The sequence below is a fragment of the Halichoerus grypus genome, chromosome 1 (genome assembly GCF_964656455.1).
Source record: "Halichoerus grypus chromosome 1, mHalGry1.hap1.1, whole genome shotgun sequence".
Taxonomy (NCBI): Eukaryota; Metazoa; Chordata; class Mammalia; order Carnivora; family Phocidae; genus Halichoerus; species Halichoerus grypus.
Window position 1 is genome coordinate 131,334,681 of NC_135712.1, and position 13,652 is coordinate 131,348,332.

The 13,652-nt window shown below is 37.7% G+C and overlaps 1 long non-coding RNA gene across 1 annotated transcript in view; it reads left to right on the plus strand.

Annotated features, from left to right (window-relative positions):
- LOC144379953 (uncharacterized) overlaps positions 1-2,849 on the plus strand; it is a 216,629-nt gene extending 213,780 nt beyond the window's left edge. The window contains exons 4-5 of the long non-coding RNA XR_013443558.1: positions 1,751-1,855; positions 2,750-2,849. This is a non-coding gene — a long non-coding RNA (uncharacterized LOC144379953). The remainder of the gene's footprint in view (positions 1-1,750; positions 1,856-2,749) is intronic.
- The last annotated feature ends 10,803 nt before the right edge of the window (positions 2,850-13,652 follow it).

Consider the following 13,652-nt stretch of genomic DNA (forward strand, 5'->3'; position numbering starts at 1 on the left):
TAGAACATTCTTCATTCTCTCAGGCTTTGCTTTTTCCCCCTGATTCTGAAATCTCACAGTTCTTCAAGGATCTTCTACTAGGCCTCATCTTTTCATCATCAGTACATTCCCACACCCTTACTCATCATTTCAGCTCTTCATTCTACTGACGGTCCCCAAATGGCTATCACCTGTCTGACTTCTGCTGTAGTCCATATGCATGTATATAACTGCCTACTGGATCTAATGACCTCTCAAACTTATGATGTCCAGAACCACATTCCTCAGATTTCCTGACATTATACTTGTTTTGCTTGCCTACCTTGGTAAAGGGCATTACAATACCCCTTGCCTGCAAGGCTAAAACAAACCAAACAAACACACCAAACAGGAATGGTCTTAAACTTACCTCTCTTCATCATTGTCCACATCCATCCAATCGCCATGTCTCTAAGACTTTGTACCTCTGGACTGTGCCTCTGAGATACTTCCTGAACCCTCACTTGCTCTTTACCCACACTGACAAAGCCCTTGTTGTTTTTATAAAGGCTTCCGGAGTTGGAATCTAAACCAAACCCAAGAAATTGACCACCATCGCTGTTTATAAAACAATTATGTTTTAGAGTTGCAATCACAATATAAGTTTATATTGAAGAAAATTACCAAGAAAAAGTGAAATTATTAACTATAACACATGGCCATGTTTTAACTTTTTGTGTATTTCTTTTAGCATGGTAACTTCAAAAACACAGAGGGAAAGTCGTATTAGATGTCACTGTTATGTTGATACATTGATTTAATTTGTGAAATCAGTTTTGGAGTATTACCATTTTTTAATCTTGGAAATACTCCAAACCGACTAATGTGGACTTCATAACTTATTTGAAGGACTGCATCATATGTGATTGTTTAAAGGAACTTTTTGAAACAGAATTTGACCACCATCATGAAAGTTTTCAACTGACCATGGCTGCTCACCCATCAGTGTTTCCAACCCTTTATCAAATCCATGTTTTCAAACTGAAAACATCAAAGGTCAGATTTGTATTGCAGCCCTAAATCTGAAGGCATAGGTCTATGACTTGAATTCCTGTCACGTAAGGCAAAATTAAAAGATACTGATGCATTTTTTTTCTACATGGAATTACAAAGGAAGTCATTTCTCAATAGAGATAGAGGAGTCAATGCTGTCCACAGGCGAAGCTTTCAATAAATATCCAAGAAACAGCTATTTCGATATAAATGTTCCAGATGGCTTCATCCCAGCTTCGCCACCCCTCCACACTCTCCCTTGTTACTTAGGCAAGTCTTTTTATATATACTAACGTGCACTTTTCTTCCTCCTAGGGCTGATGCTTTTTAATAAATGTAAAGGGGTATTTTTCTAACTTGACTTGGGATCTGGATAGCAACTGGTGAGAACAGCACCCGCTCCCAAGCTACCACCAGTATCAGGTGGCATTCACTGATACTCACGGGGACTTGCACCTTGCGACTGGTTGAGAGGGGAAGAATTTGGTTGAGGTCAGAGTCCAGAAAATGCAGAAGGGAGATGGGCACTCTGGAAGAGGTCATGGAGCAGCTCTGACTTACCCAGTTCTTGGGGCGAGGATTGGGTGTCTGGTGAACCGTCTGCAGGCTGCAGTCAGACAGAACTGCTTTCATGAGGGACTCTGTGAAGCTCTGGGCAGAAGAAAGTCGGCTTCAGGTTCTAGGTGGCAAAGGATGGCAGGGAGGGAGGGCAAGAGTCATTCTCTCTTCCTTTACACAGCCGGCCATGACACATCCAAGGCTTTCACAGTGAACTCCACCGACCGTGGCAGGCGTGAAATTTGAGAGTGCATTTTTGAGACACGCAGCTCCCCGTACGAAGCAGGTAGGCGGAACGGGGGTAGTAGTAGTCTGTAGCACGTAGCCTAATTTGTCAGCACATACGTGGGTGTCAAATTTAAGGGCTTGACAGCAGCTGATTGCACCAGAAGCCAGCCGTAAATCACTGGTGCACCAGTATATGCCAGCTACAGATCAGCCCTTTGAGGGGCTCCCAGAAATGCTCAGCAGAGATTTTGAAAGTGGAAGAGGGTTCGAGTCTGGGTAGACAGTGCAAGAACAAAAACTTTGGGTCCTTGAAAATTCATTTGCCTATAAAACCGATGAGGTCTTCATTGTATTGGCATCACATAGGGATCAAGTTTTAAGTGCAAAGAAAGACGAACTTACCTTGGAAATATCGATTGCCATCTGGAGGATGAGGGAAAGGGGGTTTTTGTTTTGTTTGTTTGTTAACAAGCAGAAATACCCCAACCAATATCAGTTAGGGAACAGTGTTTTGAACTAAGACATTACTAATGGTATAGCTCTTAGATCACTTTAGTATGTGAGCTAGTAGAACGTTTAACAAAGAATTATATACAATGCCAAGATTACATTCCTTTATAATACAGTGGGATTTTATCAGCCAATTCTGGCAACCAGACCAGGTATTTTGTAGTTTCAAAATCAAAATTTTAAAGCACTCTGGGACTGAGAAAAGCCCATCCTTTCACTAGACAGTTCTTTTCATGGAGAGTTATGGTTTATTGCAGAAATTTTTAATAGTTTTATTTTAAGGCATTTAGAAGTAACAGCCCAAAATGGAATTTTTTCCTCAAAATTTTCCTACTGTACTTTCTCAATAATATTCTCTTGTTTTCCCAGTGTACAGAACTTTTTAACAATTTGCACACATGTATGTTTATTTAGGCATTGATTTTACTAATATCCTCACCAGGGCTCCAAGTCTTCTGGCGTCACCCCTGTAATATATATTCCAAGTTTTGTCACTTGATCTTCTGCACTTCATCTTTCTCTAGGATAAGAAGAACTTCCATTGGTATCATTGACTCCACAGAAGGTATCATGATATAGAATATATTCACGGAACTGTCAATCGCTGAGAATTTTTGGTGGCAGTATAAGAATATTTCAGTTGAAAGAATTAAGGAGATTTTGGTAGACGTTTTCTTTCTGGAAACATATTTATAAATTCTGATCTAGATCCTGTCACAAATTAACTGTGTAAGGTTGAGTCTTAATGTCTCTGGGCCTCAGTTTCCTGATAGAGAAATTGATCTAAATAACACTTTGTAAAGAACAAATTATGCGAAGCACAAATCCTATGAGATGCTCCTTTTCAAAAGGGGCCTGCAATCAAGTACTCCATATCAATGCCCATTCCTCAAGTCTATGGAGCATTATCACAAATCAACCCACTTATTTAATCATGGAATCCTTTTTCCAGGTTAATACCTATTAAAACCCAGATAAGACAGTTTAACAAAGCTGGATTAAATGATCCATATGTCTGTTTCCAACTAAGAAAATTCTCCAAGACTAATAGCTTTAAGCATTATGAAAAATTACTGACGAGTGACAAAATCCTAAAACAAAATTATAAGCAAGCTCGGACTTCGATAAAGTACATTTTTATTCTTATGGACCAATAGCAAAAGAACACACAAAATGAATATAGTCCTATGAGGGTGATAACATTAGGCTTTTATTTTTCAAAAAGACTTTTTTGGTCACTGTATTATTTATACAATTAAAAAGTAATTTTTGCTCAGAAATGACAGTTTTCTCTCTGTCTAGCAAATAATGTCATTCTAGCAAGTAATGTCATTCTGTTCGTTTGTAGGTCTTTCTTTGACTACCGAACTTTTGCCTGTTCTTTGGTAGGGTATAACTAAAGTAAGCAAATGGACATTTCAAACTTTCAGTGACTATTGCTTCAAGACAAAGCCATGAGCCTATGCTATGGGGGCAGGAAACCATTACACACACATACTTATATATATATCTTTTGCATTTGCACCAACTTCCTCAGGATGTTTGGCCAAACCATTCAACCACTATGTGGCTTTGTCCACTGAACTAGAAAAGAATACTATTGATCTCATCATCATGCCCCATAGTCCTCATCTGTCCTGTCTGCCATGGCCAAACTGATTTGTGCACCTACACGGAGGTACTAGCACAATCTTCCTGGTTCCTCTCTGCTTAGTGAACTGTAGACTGAGAGATAGGATTTAGATTGTGCCTTTAAATAGAATTTCTTGAAAAATGAGAAAAAGTTTATTTATTTATTTATTTATTTATTTATTTATTTATTTATTTATTATGTTATGTTAATCACCATACATTACATCATTAGTTTTTGATGTAGTGTTCCATGATTCATTGTTTGCATATAACACCCAGTGCTCCATGCAGTATGTGCCCTCTTTAATACCCATCACCAGGCTAACCCATCTCCCCACCCCCCTCCCCTCTAGAACCCTCAGTTTGTTTCTCAGAGTCCATAGTCTCTCATGGTTCATCTCCCCCTCCAATTTCCCCCCCATCCTTTTTCCCTTCCTGCTAGCTGCTGCTTCTTCTTTTTTTAACGTATAATGTATTATTTGTTTCAGAGGTACAGGTCTGTGCGGCAACAGTCTTACACAATTCACAGCGCTCACCATAGCACATACCCTCCCCAGTGTCTATCACCCAGCCACACCATCCTTCCCACCCCCCACCACTCCAGCAACCCTCAGTTTGTTTCCTGAGATTAAGAATTCCTCATATCATGGATAAAGAAGATGTGGTATATATATACAATGGAATATTATGCAGCCATCAAAAGGAATGAGATCTTGCCATTTGCAACGACGTGGATGGAACTTGAGGGTATTATGCTGAGCGAAATAAGTCAAACAGAGAAAAACATGTATCATATGACCTCACTGATATGAGGAATTCTTAATCTCAGGAAACAAACTGAGGGTTGCTGGAGTGGGGGGTGGGGTGGGAGGGATGGGGTGACTGGGTGATGGACACTGGGGAGGGCATGTGCTCTGGTAAGCGCTGTGAATTGTGCAAGACTGTTGAATCTCAGATCTGTACCTCTGAAACAAATAATGGAATATATGTTAAGAAAGAAAAAAAGAAGAAGAAGAATGTAGCAGGAGGGGAAGAATGAAGGGGGGGAAATCGGAGGGGGAGAAGAACCATGAGAGACAATGGACTCTGAAAAACAAACTGAGGGTTCTAGAGGGGAGGAGGGTGGGAGGATGGGTTAGCCTGGTGATGGGTATTGAGGAGGGCACGTTCTGCATGGAGCACTGGGTGTTATGCACAAACAATGAATCATGGAACAGTATATCTAAAACTAATGATGTAATGTATGGGGATTAACATAACAATAAAAAAAATTAAAAAAAAAAAAGAATTCCTCATATCAGTGAGATCGTATGATACATGTCTTTCTCTGATTGACTTATTTCGCTCAGCATAATACCCTCCAGTTCCATCCACGTCATTGCAAATGGCAAGATTTCATTCCTTTTGATGGCTGTATAATATTCCATTGGATATATATACTACATTTTTTTTATCCATTCATCTGTCGATGGACATCTTGGCTCTTTCCATGGTTTGGCTATTGTGGACATTGCTGCTATAAACATTGGGGTGCACGTACCTCTTTGGATCCCTACATTTGTATCTTTGGGGTAAATACCCAGTAGTGCAATTGCTGGGCTGTAGGGTAGCTCTATTTTCAACTTTTTGAGGAACCTCCATGCTGTTTTCCAGAGTGGCTGCACCAGCTTGCATTCCCATCAACAGTGTAGGAGGGTTCTCCTTTCTCCGCATCCCTGCCAACATCTGTCATTTCCTGACTTGTTAATTTTAGCCATTCTGACTGGTGTGAGGTGGTATCTCATTGAGGTTTTGATTTGGATTTCCCTGATGCCAAGCAATGTTGAGCATTTTTTCATGTGTCTGTTGGCCATTTGGATGTCTTCTTTGGAAAAATGTCTGTTCATGTCTTCTGCCTATTTCTTGATTGGATCATTTGTTCTTTGGGTGTTGAGTTTGATAAGTTCTTTATAGATTTTGCATACTAGCCCTTTATCTGATATGTCATTTGCAAATATCTTCTCCCATTCTGTCGGTTATCTTTTGGTTTTGTTGACAGTTTCCTTTGCTGTGCAAAAGCTTTTTATCTTGATGAAGTCCCAATAATTCATTTTTGCCCTTGCTTCCCTTGCCTTTGGCAATGTGTCTAGGAAGAAGTTGCTGTGACTGAGGTCGAAGAGGTTGCTGCCTTTGTTCTCCTTTAGGATTTTGATGGACTCCTGTCTCCCATTTAGGTCTTTCAACCATTTGGAGTCTATTTTTGTGTGTGGTGTAAGGAAATGGTCCAGTTTCATTCTTCTGCCTGTGGCTGTCCAATTTTCCCAACACCATTTGTTGAAGAGACTGTCTTTTTTCCATTGGACATTCTTTCCTGCTTTGTCGAAGATTAGTTGACCATAGAGTTGAGGGTCCATTTCTGGGCTCTCTGTTCTGTTTCATTGATCTATGTGTCTGTTTTTGTGCCAGTACCATACTGTCTTGATGATGACAGCTTTGTAATAGAGCTGGAAGTCCGGGATTATGATGCCACCAGCTTTGCTTTTCTTTTTCAACATTCCTCTGGCTATTCGGGGTCTTTTCTGTTTCCAGAGAAAAAGTTTATTTTAGTTTAATTTCTGTTTTTAATAACATCAAGAAATTTCTTTGATTGAAGTTTTGATTGTGTAATAGGTTGTCCTTTGGAGGAGCCCTGATCTTTATGTTTAAAAAAAATAGAGGCAGACTACTGTCCCAATGAACCAAGAAGAGGTTTTTCTCTCTGAAGGAATAATGCTTCATTGGTCCAAATAAAGTTCATGTTAAGACAGAAATTAGGTTTCAAACATTAGAACTGTATAAAGCAAGAGCTAAAAAGTCATACTTGTAGCCGTAGTGTCCCCAAAGAGACATTACCCCCTCTCATTTTCTTCCTCCTGGTGGTGAGCCCAGATCTGATATTAAGAGGAAGTACCATCTTTCTTTTGTCTATTCTATTAGGATGGTTCAAACAGCATAGTCACTGATGGCAGTAAATACCTTTGCCTCCAAAACACTTCTCTTCCTCTACAGTCTTGGGACATGGAGAGCCTTGCCTTCTGCCAGCAATGCCACAGCAGGGCCTGCGCCCCCCCCCCCCTTTTATACTGAGCTTGAGTTTGTTTCAGAAATATGTGTACAGATCTGATTTATGTCTTCAGCCTGTTGACTGCATGTATTCCTCACCCTTGACCCCAAATAGTTCCAACACACTGTCAGACTGTTTTTCATATCCCAGGATGCTGACCAGAGGATATTGATTTGCTTATGATCCCAAGATTAGTGGAACCATTTGAAGCTTGAGAAACATTTGAGTTAAAAAAGAAAGAACGAGAAGGGAAGGGAAGGGAAGGGAATGGAAGGGAAGAGAGGAAGGAAGGAAGGAAGGAAGGAAGGAAGGAAGGAAGGAAGGAAGGAAGGAAGATGATTCTAAGCCAGATGGTAGAAGATAATGAAGAAAGTGTAATGAGATACAATTTACATAAATTAAAATGCACCTATTTTAAGTGGAACAATTTCAGTGAGTTTTGAAAAATTTATTTATCAGTGTATCTATCACCATAATTGATAGAACACTTCCATTACCCCAAAAGATTCCCTCATGCCCCATTATACTACATTACCCCAACCTGTTGTCTCAGGTAATCATTAATTCACTTTCTGTCACTGTAGATTAGATTTTGCCTGTTCTAGAATTACATATAAATGGAATTATACAGTGTATAGTCTTTTATATCTGGCTTCTTTCCTTCAGTACAATATTTTTGCAATTCATCCACATTGTAGTTATTTACCTATAATTCATTGATTTTTATTGCTGAGTCATATTCCATAGCACGGATATGCCACAATTCATTTTTCCATTCATCGGCTGATGGCCATTTAGGTTGTTTAAACCTCAGGGCTACTATAAATTAAGCCACTATGAACATTTGTGTACAAATCTTTGTGTTGACATATGCTTTCATTTCTCTTGGGTGAATATCTAGGGATGAGATGCCTGGGTCATTTGATAACCAGCTTTTAAAAAGCCAGCAAATGTTATCCATGGGACACCTGGGTGGCTCAGTTGGTTAAGCGCCCGACTCTTGATTTCAGCTCAGGTCATGATCTCAGAGTTGTGAGATTGAGCCCCGTGTAGAGCTCCATGCTGGGCATGGAGCCTGCGTAAAATTCTCTCTCTCTCCCTCTCCCTCTGCTTGATCTCTCTCTAAAAAAATTTTTTTTTTTAAATTTTAAAAAGCCAGTGAATGCTCTCTAAATCACCATTTCTTCTGTTTTACATTATCCATTGAGCTTTCTCAGTTCCCCCCAAAAGTATCTGCCTTCAAAGAACATGAATAGAAAAAAAAAAAAAAACTGTCTGAAGAAAGGGGAAAGGAAGCAAAGCAGAAGTTTATCCTGTTAATGTCTTCTGCTCAGATTTCATCTGACTGGACTGGCCAAGAGAGAGGCCCCAGAACATCCCATCTATATAACACTATTGTAAATTATCTTTTTTAAAATTTTAGTTTCTAATTTCATGTTGCTTATTTATAGAGATCTGCTTGATTTTTATTTGTTCACCTTGATTCCTATGACCTTGCTAACTCACTTATTATTTCTAGTTTTTTGGTAGATTCTTTAGAATTTTCTACATTAAAAAAACCATATTATTGGCAAGCAGGGAGAGTTTAACTTCTTTCTTTCCAAATTTTATGTCTTTTATTTCTTTTTCTTACCTTATTGCAAAGAATAGGAATGATGAGAATGGACATTCTTGCCTTTTTCCTAATAATAAGTAGAAAGCATTCAGCCTTTCAACATTAAGTGTGATGTTAGCTGTAGATATTTTTGTAGATGACCTTTATTAGGCTAAATAATTACTTTCTGTTCCTAGTTTGCTGAAAATAGATTTTTTTTTAATGTTTGTATGCATTCATATGATCATGTGGTTTTCCTCTTTATATTGCTAATGTGGTGAATTGCATTGATTGCCAAACATTGAAGCAATGTTGCAATCTCTGGAAAAAATCCACTTGTTTGCAATAAATTATTCTTTTTGCATATTGCTGAATAAAATTTGCTACTTTTTTAAAGGATTTTTGTGTCAATGTTCTTGGGAGATGTTGGTCTATAGTTTTAATGCCTTTTGTTTTGTATGAGAATGCTAGTTTCATAAATTGAACTAAGAACTATCCTCTTCTCTTCTATTTTGTGGAAGTGATTGTGTACATTTGGTATCGTTCTTTCTTAAATGTTTGGTACAATTAACCAGTGAAATCACCTGGGCCTGGAGATTTATTTTTAGAATTTTTTTTAACTCTGAATTCAGTTTTTTACATAATTACAGGGCTGTTTAGGTTGTCCATTTCATCTTGGGTGAATTTTAGCAGTTTGTGATTTTAAGGAATTTCTCCATTTTATCATGGTTGTAGAATTTATGTGCACAGAGTTGTTCATAGTTTTCTCTTATGATCCTTTTGCCATCTGCTGTGTTTGTGGTGATAATCACCTCTTTCGTTCCTGACATGGGTAATCTGTGTCTTTTCCCTACTTTGTCATTCTTGCTAGACTTTTAAAAATTTTATTGATGTTTTTAAAGAATCAGCTTTTGGTTTTGTTTATTTTCTCTATTTTTTATTTGTTTGTTTTCATTTCTTTGATTTCTGCTCATTATTTTCTTCCTCCTGCTCAATTTGGTTCATTTGATTGTTCTTTTTCTAGTTTATAAAGGGGATAACTTAGGTCATTTCTTTGAGACCTTCCTTCTTTTCTAGTATTATATATATGCACTTAATGCCATAAATTTCCTTCTAAGCACTGTTTCAGCTGCTCCTACAAATTTTGATGTGTTGTATCTGTTCACTTCAAAATAGTTTTTTATGTTTCTTGAGATTTCCTCATTGACCCATGGATTATTGCAAAGTGTGTTGTTTAATTTGTAAGTGTTTGGAAAATTTCCCATCATCTTTCTGTTACCAGTTTCTAGTTTAATTCCATTATCTCCAAGGATATACTTTGTAAAACTTCGATTCTATCCAATTTAGTCGTCCTTAATTTTTGATTTTTGTCTAATCCGCAATTTCCATTCCAGTGAAACAAATATTCTAAATATTGATATGTATACTGGAATAGATTAAATCAGCTTGTTATGATATGATATGCTTTCCCAGCATATGTTGGTAATAAAATTGAACTTGTTTTTTATATTTATCTTCAATTGAAAAATTTGAAAGAGACATTTTATTTATTTATTTAGAGAGCACGTGTGTGAGTTGGTGGGGAGGGGTAAAGGGAAAGAGAAAATCCAAAGTTGGCTCTATGCTCAACATGGAGCCCTACACGAGGCTCAATCTCTCAACCCTGAGATCATGACCTGAGCTGAAACCAAGAGTCAGACGTTTAACTGACTGAACCACCCAGGTGCCCCTGAAAAAGACATTTTAAATATTGGAAGCCAATATTGTTTGGAGAGTCATGTGGATGATGTCCTTTGGTCTGTGCATAGAATTCCCATTCCACGCCACCTTACCCTACCCATTTTAGCCAATAGGAAAGAGAGCTTCATGACTGGATAAGATTTTTAAAAGAATTAAGCAACCCTGAAATTTTCTCAGGAATAAAGCTTTGAAGCGGGTGTCTTGGTAGAGCTTTCTCTCTATATTATGGTAGTATTTTCCTCATTGCAGGCTTTTCTACTCATGATTTATTTGTCATCAGTTACAAAATGTCCTGTATATTCACCACACTGTTCCAAAACCCGGTGGAGTTGTGGAGGTGGCAATAGAACAGAAGAAAAGATACAATGATATGCCAGGGTGGGGCTTTAATTTGCAAAATAGTAGCTTCTAGTATGGAGTTTTTAAGAGTGAAAACAATTCTTTATCCAATGTGCCATACTTTCCCTGTTAACAGAATCTTGCTTTAGGGACTGGGGCATTCCAATCCATAGCAAATAAATTTCAGTATGAATGCATCTCCTGACATTTTGTTGATGTAAGAGTCTTCTTCAGAGATTTAGGAATTTGCATTTCTAAAAAGCACCAATAGCATTCCTCTTTGTACCACTCTATGACAGTTGTGGCCTTCATCAATATGTGGGTTATTAATGCTCCCAGGTAAGCAGTTATCTAGAATTTGGTCCATTAGCCTGTTCCACCCTCATCACATTGCTAGTAGTCCTCGGGTTTCCTGCTCTATTTGAAATTTTGCCAATAAAGTTATATTAAGAACAACTACCACAGTGATGGAGATTTAAAAAACCCAAAGCCAACTTGGCACCCATGAGAGGTGAGAATCAGTGGATAAATACTTCAGCTTTCCCATCCATAGGAGGGCGATTCGGAGCTTCATTCTACATGGTTCCTCTGAGTCTATAATACACTACTGTCACCCAAATCTAGTCCTAGGGTTTGCTTTCATGGGAATCCAAAATAAAATAGGAAGTATTCAATAAATACTTGTTGGGTAACTTTTTAAATGGAGTTGTCTGAAAAGAACACACAACAAATAGAACAACAAATAGAGAGAATGCACTAAGACACTGAAAATTTCTGGGCCAACACCCTCTACATCATTTTTTTCCCCTCTCTCACAACCTCTGATATTTAGACTCCTTTTCCTGGGTTGATAAGCAAGACTGTCAATCTTGAACTGTGAAGTCACCTGTTAAAAAAGAAAGGAAAGAGCTTCTTCCTGGTCTCGTTCAGTAATATTTCAGGGCACTCTCATCAGAGAATTTGTCTTTAAATATACTGGGCTGTGTTTTTAATGAATTTTCTTTTGTTCTGACCTCATTCAAGACAGGGTTCATGGTCACAATTCTTTGAATAAGATTGCCCATTGGTTTTCTCTTCCTCCTAACTGAATAACTGTTTGTTTTATTTTTATATGTTTCCTTTTATTCAACTAGTAAGATTTAGGCTTCAATTAGTCAGCCATTATCACAGTAATGTATACTAAACCCCTCAAAAACTCAGTGGCACTTAACAATAAATATTTATTCTTATGGTCATGAGTCTGCTGTTTCACTGTAAAATCAGCTAATCTAGGGTGGACTCAGCTGGGCTCTGCTTTAGTCTGAGTGTTTGGCTGAGCTTGGTTCCTCACTGTGAGCTGGACTCAGATCTGATCCATGTGTGTTTATCCTGGGCTGAAGGGGAAGTAGTTACCCAAGACATTTAAAGCTTCTGCTTGCCTGCATTGACCAAAGCAGGTCCATGGCCAACCTCAAAATCCAGGGGTGGGAGAATGTACTTGGCCATAGCAAGGGTGTGGAAGTAAATCTTACCCCATGAGGGCCAGGAATTATAACTAATAACTCAATCTCCCACAGAGCCCTGGCTGGGATGATGAATGGTCTTGTTTGGCGGTTCTCAAATTGTGATCTGGAAACCTGTGGGAGTCCCTGAGATCTTTTAAGCAGTCTGCAAGGTTGACACTAGGTTCATAATAATAATAATGTGATATTATCTAATTTACTCGTATTTTTTCATGAGTGTGCAGTGCAATTTTCCAGAGTGTATGAGATATATAACATGGCAACAGTTTGAATGCGGAAGCAGATAATCCAGCTGTCTTCTGAGGAGGTAGATATGAAGATATTTGCAAAATGTAAAACAATGCTATATTTTCAATAATTCTTTTCAAATATATGGTAATTTTATTTATTTATTTATTTATTTATTTATTTATTTATTTATGTAGGCTCCATGCCCAGTGTAGAGTCCAATATGGGGCTTGAACTCATGACCCTGAGAGCAAGACCTGAGCTGAGATCAAGAGCTGAACACATAACCAACTGAGCCATCCAGGTACCCCAGATGGTAATTTTAAGGAAAAATATATCATAATTACGTTAATAGGTAATGACTTTATAATTGACATTTAAATGAATTTGTAAATAAATATTTTTAAAATGTCTTAGTTTTAATTCCAAATATAGTTAAGTATTAAAAGATACAATCTACATAAACAAAAGCTCTTTAGGGTCTTCTATAATATATTTTAATTATTTTCCTATTTTTTTTATTGTGGAGAAAAACACATAATATGAAATTTACCATCCCAACCATTTTTAAGTGTGCAGTTGGTAGTATATTTGCATTGTTGTGAAACAGATCTCCAGAACTCTTTTCATGTTGCAAATCTCCAACTCTGTACCCATTAAACAATATCTCTCTGTCTCCCCCTCCCTCACCCCTGGTAACCACCATTCTACTTAGTGTTTCTACGAATTTGACTACTTTAAATACATCTTATAAGTGTAATTATACAGTATTTTTCTTTTTGTGACTCGTTCATTTCACTTAGCATAATTTAACATGTGACAGGATTTCTGTCCTTCTTAAAGGCTAAGTAATATTCCAGTGTGCGTGTGTGTGATGCCACATTTTGTTTATCCATTCATCCATCAATGGAAATTTGGGTTGCTTCAACCTCTTGGCTATTGCGAATAGTGTTGCTGCAAAGAGAAGTGTGCAAATATCTCTTTGAGACCGTGCTTTGAATTCTTTTGGTTTATAACCAAAAGTGGAGCTGCTAAATTGTATGGTAGTTCTATTTTTATTTTAATAATGTATTTTTAACTAAGGTTTTTATTTTGAGATAATCATAGATTCATATGCAGTTGTAAGATATAATACAGAGAGATCTATGTACTCTTGGCCTGGTTTTTCCCAATGGTAAAGTTATAGCACTATATCTCAAAAAGGACATTGCCATTGATAGAATTAAGG